Raw genomic sequence first — 7,543 nt, forward strand, 5'->3', positions numbered from 1 at the left:
GCTGGCGAAGAAAAGGAGGATAATCTCAGATATTTCACTAGGTACCTAAATTAAGCATTTTATTTCAATGGACCTTCTTTGCGCTGGTTCAGTGTAAGTGAGTTTAGGCAAACATTTCAGTATTTTCCTAAATAAGATACTTTAGAAGACATTTACACCTTTTCAGGTAAACAGAAGAAATCTGTACCATGGTTAAGGAATTGAGCATGAGAGCTCTGAAATATTTTGAAAGAGAATAAATATAGTATGCTCTCCTTGCACAATTTTTATTCAGGCTCAAGTAATTTCAAACACACCTTTCTATTGAATCCAACGTGGAGGCTGAATAGGTTTGACTGATATACAAGTCAGAAAAAGTTGATATGGATACAACTTGTTTCAGGCTGGATCTATGAACAAGACTTGTTGGTTCTAGTACAAGCTGCCAAGGGCTACCCAGAGGAAAGAGAAGGCAGGTTTTACTCATTTGGATAATGTCAGGGGAACTTTTTTCCCCCATAACTTTCATTTAAAGCAAGATGAATGTCTCCCTCCTAAGACTTTTAATGATCCAGAACACTCTATGAATCTGTGCTTGGGTATAGCATGGTAGTGTTGAACAATTTACCATTTCTAGGAAGAATGTCCTACTCAGCTCATGCAAATTCAGCAACTAGTAATTTGAGCCTATTTAAGTAAATCTCACAGAATTGAAAACTCTGAGACAAAAGGAGTGCTCGTTTTGATGCTCTGCCACAGAGTATCCAACATCCCCAAAAGCTAAAAGGCAGAGCCTGGCTCTTCAGCCACTTACTGGTAGCTGGATCTCCTAACCTAGATCACTGACATAAAGATGTCAATACCTTTGAAATGCCCTGATTAATCTCTGCGCCATGCATCCTCTAATACATAAGCAGGACCAGCAGAAGTGTGCCTGTGCTAAAAGGAATATGTCCATTCGTATATTCCCCTGGACTTGTGCTGCAGAGCTCTGCAAACAAACAAATAAACAAACGAGAAGATAATCTTATTCCACTTTACTTTGGTTTTTCTCTACTACTTGTTTGCTGACCTTTCCCTAACTCCCATCATTGACTCCCTTCCTCATCCAACCAAATACTGTTCCTGATATAAGATCAGAATTTTCTGCCTAGCATCCTCCTTGCAGAATGTTAATACTGATTGTTTTCACAGTCTCTCTGGTAGCTTGATGTGCAGGTCTGTGCACTCCTCTGTGGAAGGTGAGGAAATTGGAGAAGAAAGGAAGAAGAGAGAGAGAGAGAAAGGAAGACTGGTACTGTTCTTGATAACTGTGCCTCAGCAGCTGTGACACTGAATGAGTGGTCTAAGTCAGGATCCTGTGTAGCCTGTACTGAAATTTCTTAAGGAGGTACTGCTATCCCTGGGCTCAGAGCACTAAAAATACTGCCCTTGTGAGCTGAGCTCCTGATCTGTGTGAACATCTGGACTGAACCCCTGAAAAAGGCTATAGGATCTCCATGCTGAGTCTGGTAGGCCTCATTCCAGGGTCACAAAGCAGGAGGTAAGGGAGGGTATTTTATTAAATAATGTTTACTTAAGTCTTTTTTGTTGTGGGAGCTTCCCAGCTCAACCATCTCATCACTTCTGTGTCTCAACTCGCCACACCTGCAGCAGCCCTTCCTCCACTGACAACAGAGAGTTAATCCCATTTTCCTTTTCTTGCCATAAGAAACATGTCAGAAAATCTACCACAGGTACTGGATAGGTTTTGCTTGGTTTTGCCTCACATAACTTTTGGCACTCCTCAAGTCATTACATGGTCCCAAAGTGCCTAAGCCATGCTGAACAGACTCAAGAGCAAGGCACTCTCCCATCTCTTCTGCCTGTCTATTTCCCTTCCCACTCAGAACTGGTAACAAGGGACACAGACACCTTTGACTCACGTATGGAAGTTAAAAGCATTGTCTCACACACTCCCCCTTGGCACTCAAGCAGGTGATGAAGCACTTAAACAAGAGACCAAAGAGAAGCATGGTTCATTGTTTGGATTCTGAATATCTTTTTGTCTTTCATGACATTGTTTTATTTGCATCACTGGTCTGTTCAATCTCAGGTAAATGAGGTATTTTAGTTTTATAACTGGTTTTTATTTACACAGAAAGGTTGTTGGCTAGACACCGCAGTCATTTTCCCTCACAGCTCCAAGACCTTACTGGGTTAGTAAAAAAATAGTCAAAGGGCCTTCACATTTGGAGGGTAAATGATTTAGTTTGCCATTGACCTTGTGAACTCACATTTATATGTAGAGAAAGCCATATGAAATCAGACTGCAATATCAATGCTACTCTTGTGTTTAAAATTAATAAAACAAAATATAAGATCATGTGCTTAATCACTTTGGAGTTCCTCTATGTTTCTAGTATCATACGTTGGCTAGATCCCTCCCAGCCTCTCTCCTTCATCAAGAAACACCATACCAGTGCTGCTGAATACATCTTTTTGCCAAGCTTTTTGTGCTAGAACAAGCATTGTTAGAAATTAACTGTTGTGATCTAAATGTAATGTCTTATGTATCTGAAAGTTGTCTGTATTTGTTCTGAATATATGTTATCAAGATAACTGTTTCCTCATGCACTGAGTTAGTAAAATGTTTCAGTACTGTCATTAAAAAAATTGCCTGTTTTCTCTCTTTCTCTTTCACACACACAGAGCAAAATTTAACTTAGCCATGCATTTTCTAGTAGAAATGCTCCCCAGCTTTCTTTCAGATGCATGCAGTACTTGAGGATGATTAAAAGTAGAGACATTGTGAATGTGATCTTAATTTGTTATTTTCCTGGTATTTTTTCCTGCATGATGTGGGTAAATGGTATGATGTTCTTTTAAAATGGAATCACAGCCAATAAAAAACCCCAGTGATTTCATAAATTGTTTGCAATGCTTTCCTATGAAATTCCTTCCAGACTACACTTGGAAATCAAAGTATGGTTGCTCATATACAAATAGAATGGTAACAGAATTGAGGAGCAACATGGATGTTATTTGAATAAATATGCTCATTTTTTCATTTATCAAAAACACTGATGAGGTTTAATGTGTGCAGGTGATTAGCAAATTTTAAATAAGTTTGCTACTAGGAATTAATTTTCCTTAGGAAGAGCAGAACAACACTCCTTTGAAAGAAACACAGACATTTAGCTATGGTTTAGTGAGAATATGTTTGGATCTTAAGACAAAATACATTGCACTGATGTGCAATGACACAAAATGCATCTCAGGATCCAGAATCCATGATATATACAAAACTCTTTGGATGGCAAATTCCACACAGCTAAGCCTCATCTTACTTGCTCAGGCACAAATTATTAGTTGTAATATTCAGCATGAAAGTGTTGCATCATGTTAGAAAAAGATATTACCATACATCTCATAGGAAAAGCTGATACCCTTTTGCCGATCCTTCCTTAGGACCATTGTATAATCATTCAGGTTTTTCTGGGTTTTTTACTAACAGAGGCAGCCACAGGACTGTCACAGAGAATCAACCCATGTTATTTACATGCCAGAATACCTACTCAGAATTTGAGCATAACACTGCTAAAACTAACACATGCTAATGCTGCTGCAGACTGTGAGTTCAAGGGCAGGCTCTCCGTGTACTTCAGGTTTCAGGCAAGGTTTGAGGAAGCTAACAGGGCAAGAAAATATTTTTCACTGGTTCCCCCAAGAAACAGACAGCTTAAGGGAACCAGAATTATCATATCAGAGAAGTGTTGGGGACAAGATCCAAATATTGAAGAAGGAAAGCAGGTGATTTTGACAGGCTTCATTTAGCAACGGAGATAAATTATTCTTTTTAAACAGCTTCTGCTTTCTTATTAAAAAGAAATACAGAAGGATAAATTCCAGTGGTTAGGCTGGTACAATCTACCTTTTCCCATTTTAAAAGTACACTTTGTCAGGTAAAATCCTCTCCAGAGGAGAACAAAAAAAGAAAACAGCAGACACATCATGAGTGCCTCTGGAGTGAAAAATTACTCCAGTTATGAAGACACATTAGTGATTTATTTCTCAGACAGTGATCCTGGGATGCAATGATTAGCCCTACTACAAGATCCCACTCTTCACTGACAGCAGTGGTGGCACAGACTATATAATTGGGACAGATATTAAACTTCCAAATGAAAATGTGGGTGCAAAGGTACTCACCGTGGTCCTGATTATGTCCATTTTAGTGTCTTAATTCATTTTCTTCCTGAAGTGCCAAGGATGATCTAGGCTCCATAAAGCTCTCTTTGAAAATGTAATTTGAATGAAGGCTTCTGAGCATTGCTGGCACAATGCTATTCTGTGTATGGCATCCCAGGAGGTTTGTGGCAACCATAAACATCCCCAATTAAAAAATCCCAACTGAGATTTTTATTTCTTCTGTAACTGACCCTCCCCTTTTCAGTTAAAAAACAACCAACCAAACCAAACCAAACCAAAAACCAACAAAAAAACACCAAACCCAACCCAACCCAACAAAAAGCCACCACCACCAAAAAACCCACACATTGGGGTATTCCTTGTTGAAGATAACTCTGCTACAGCCGGTCACCTGTGGTTGCACAGGTAGTTTGAGATAGGTGGTAAAAGTACATCTGAAGAAGACAAATGGCTGGAACATGTGATGTCAAACACCCATGCCTTCCTGACCCTTTGGTATTGAGAAGCTGAATTCTGCTAGTGCTGTGAGGTGGAAACAATTTTTTCATCTGAGATTTGCTTTTCTCAGAAAACCTCTTCTTGTGTGAGAGGGTCAGATAGAACATTGTATTTGGGAAGCTGAAGCTGCAGCAGCTGAGCATATTTTGAATTAGAAAATGACTTATTTAAAACCTGTGTGGTGAACATTTCAGCAGGGCTATGACAGGTTTAGACCATTGCAAACAACAACTGTCTGGCTGAAATATAGTTAAGTTCTATTAAATTTTTAATTAAAAAATATTTTTAAATTTACACAAAACAGAACATATCTTTTTAATTTGTCAGCTGCTGGTCAAAAAAGTCAAACCCAAGAAAAGGCAAGTCTGTACAAAAAGGGACAATGTGTACTGAAATATAATTAAAGTATTAATACTTCATATTCTGTTTTTTTCAGTTTACTTTTGCTGAAAATAGCCAAAATATGTGTACAATCACTGCAACTTTTGTTTATGTATGTCATCAACCTGAAGCCGGTGCATGGCTGATATGGGACTATCAGTTTCATAGCTGGATAAGTTGTGAATTTTCTGCATATGTGAACCCAGTATCTAGCAGCTTGCTTTTAAATCATTGAAATTGAGACACCTATTCTTGTTTCCATATCTTATCAAGATCTGAGCAAATACTCTTCAGATATTCACCCCTCAGCCACAAAGAAACCTCCTTTTTGTGAAGACTGAGTGTGGCAAATCATAGAATCACAAGAGAAGACTCTTAAGATCATCAAGTCTAGCCATCAATGTAGCTCCACCATTATGTTTACCATTAAGCCATGTACTCAAGGGCCATATCCAGGCATTTTCTGAACACTTTTAGGAATGGTGACTCCACCCACTACTTCTCTGTTGAAGTCTGTTCCAATGTTATACAATTCTTTCTGAAAAAAAAAGAATATATATTCCTAATATCTAGTCTAGACCTTCCCTGGGGCTGCTAGAGACCATTTCCTCTCACCCTGTTGCTTGCCACCTGGGAGATGAGACTGAGCCCTTCCTGCCTACAGCTTCCTTTCAGGCAGTTGTAGAGAGTGATAAGGTCTCCCCTGAGCCTCCTTTTCTCCAGACTAAACAACCCCAGCTCCCTCAGCCGCTCCTTATGGGACTTGTGCTCCACACCCTCCAGGGACTGCCCTACTCTGGAGCTGCTCGTCCAGGTGCTTGATGAAGAGGATCAGCCCCAAAACTGAACCCTGAGGAGCCCCACTTGTGAGTGGTCCCCAGCTGGATGTAACTCCATTCACCACCACTCTCTGGGCCTGGCCATCCAGACAGTTTTTACCCAGTAAACAGTGCACCTGACCACACCATGGAAACACAGTTTCACCAGGAGAATGCTGTGGGAATCTCAGACGAAACCTGAACATTTTAGAGTGAATGAGCTTAGAAATAAATAGATTAATAGACATTTGATTATCTGAAAAAACATCTTGTTACTGAAACTCATCTGGGACACTTGGGGACAAAACCCATTATTATCTCTTTCAAAGTAATATTTGAAGAAATTCCAACACATATATTGCCAACTGTTAGCAGACAATCAAGTTACAGATTGAAAGCCCTTCTCATTTAGATGATTAAACAAAGAATTTGGTTTCAGTGCTAAATGGGAATGAGATGCAAGGCATTTGGAGATTTTTCACATTTTGTTATAGTATAGTGTTAGGAAGCTCCTAATGATCTCATGTTTTTACCTAAAAAATAAAATAATCCTTTTTTGTGGTATTGTGGCCTTTTTTAGTGTGGACATGAGCCAGACTAACTTAAAAGGCTATGAAAAGGAGATGAAAACTAAAATGCCCACAACAGATTTAAAATAATGGGCAAGCAGATGGTGATTGCTCATGGGTTTGGGGTTTTTTTGGTCAACTCAACACAGCTCTGCACTACATTTGGGGGAGAAAAATGAGAGTAGAATATTTTAGTGCAAATTTGCTAGGCAGACTATGCAAGTTCTCTTATTCACTGTGGTTATGAAGGATAGCTCCGCATGAACACTAAAACTGTGCACAAGAACAGTTTGTGGAGATCCACCCCTGTGCAAAGCAACAAGAGAGAACACTGCCATTGTATAGTTCACTTGCCTGAGTAGGGGAAGCTAGAGCAACAGAACTAATCATTTTCACCCACTGGTGAAATGAGAATAATAATACTGAACCATCTCTGAGCTGTTCCAGCAAGACACATTTTCCTTTACATGAGCAGCCTTCTCTGAGGACTCTTGAAACAGATGTCAACAATATCAAAGGAATGTATGTCAGAAAGACTCCTGGGAATGATGAGATGAAGCAGATTAAAAAGAAATCACTTACCAAACGTTGCTGCAGGTTATAATACCAAGAAAATTGGTTAGAGCAACCTAGCGGATAGTCAGATATTTAAATACATATAATTTCAAATGGAAATTTATTTACCGGCTGTAAATTCTATTACATAATTATGTAGTGGAGCACATGGAATGCCCCCTTAAAGAAGCTTAGCAAACAGGGGAGGCACAGTCAGTTCAATACAATTAAATGTTCACTGATGGTAAAACTTACCTCTTGGTGACTTTTTTCCCTCTGCATGAGCTGATCTAAGCCTCTTAAAAGGTGACCAGAGAGCAACCATCTTTCACTTAGAAGTTTTTTGCTTCTCAGGGACTACAAGTGTTTTCCACTCAAAAAATTTCTTTCATTCGTCATTTCCTCTTCTAAAAGCTGAGAAGAGGTAGCCCTGCATCACTCAAGGAATTCAGCTGATATTGCATGGTTGTTAAATTAAGTCTCAGCAGAAGTAGAATATCAAGTACCTCACCATGAGTTCTTCTTCCAGGTCAGGGCCAAGGATCTTCCAGG

Source organism: Corvus brachyrhynchos, unplaced genomic scaffold, assembly GCF_000691975.1.
Source record: "Corvus brachyrhynchos isolate BGI_N302 unplaced genomic scaffold, ASM69197v1 scaffold22, whole genome shotgun sequence".
NCBI classification, from domain to species: Eukaryota; Metazoa; Chordata; class Aves; order Passeriformes; family Corvidae; genus Corvus; species Corvus brachyrhynchos.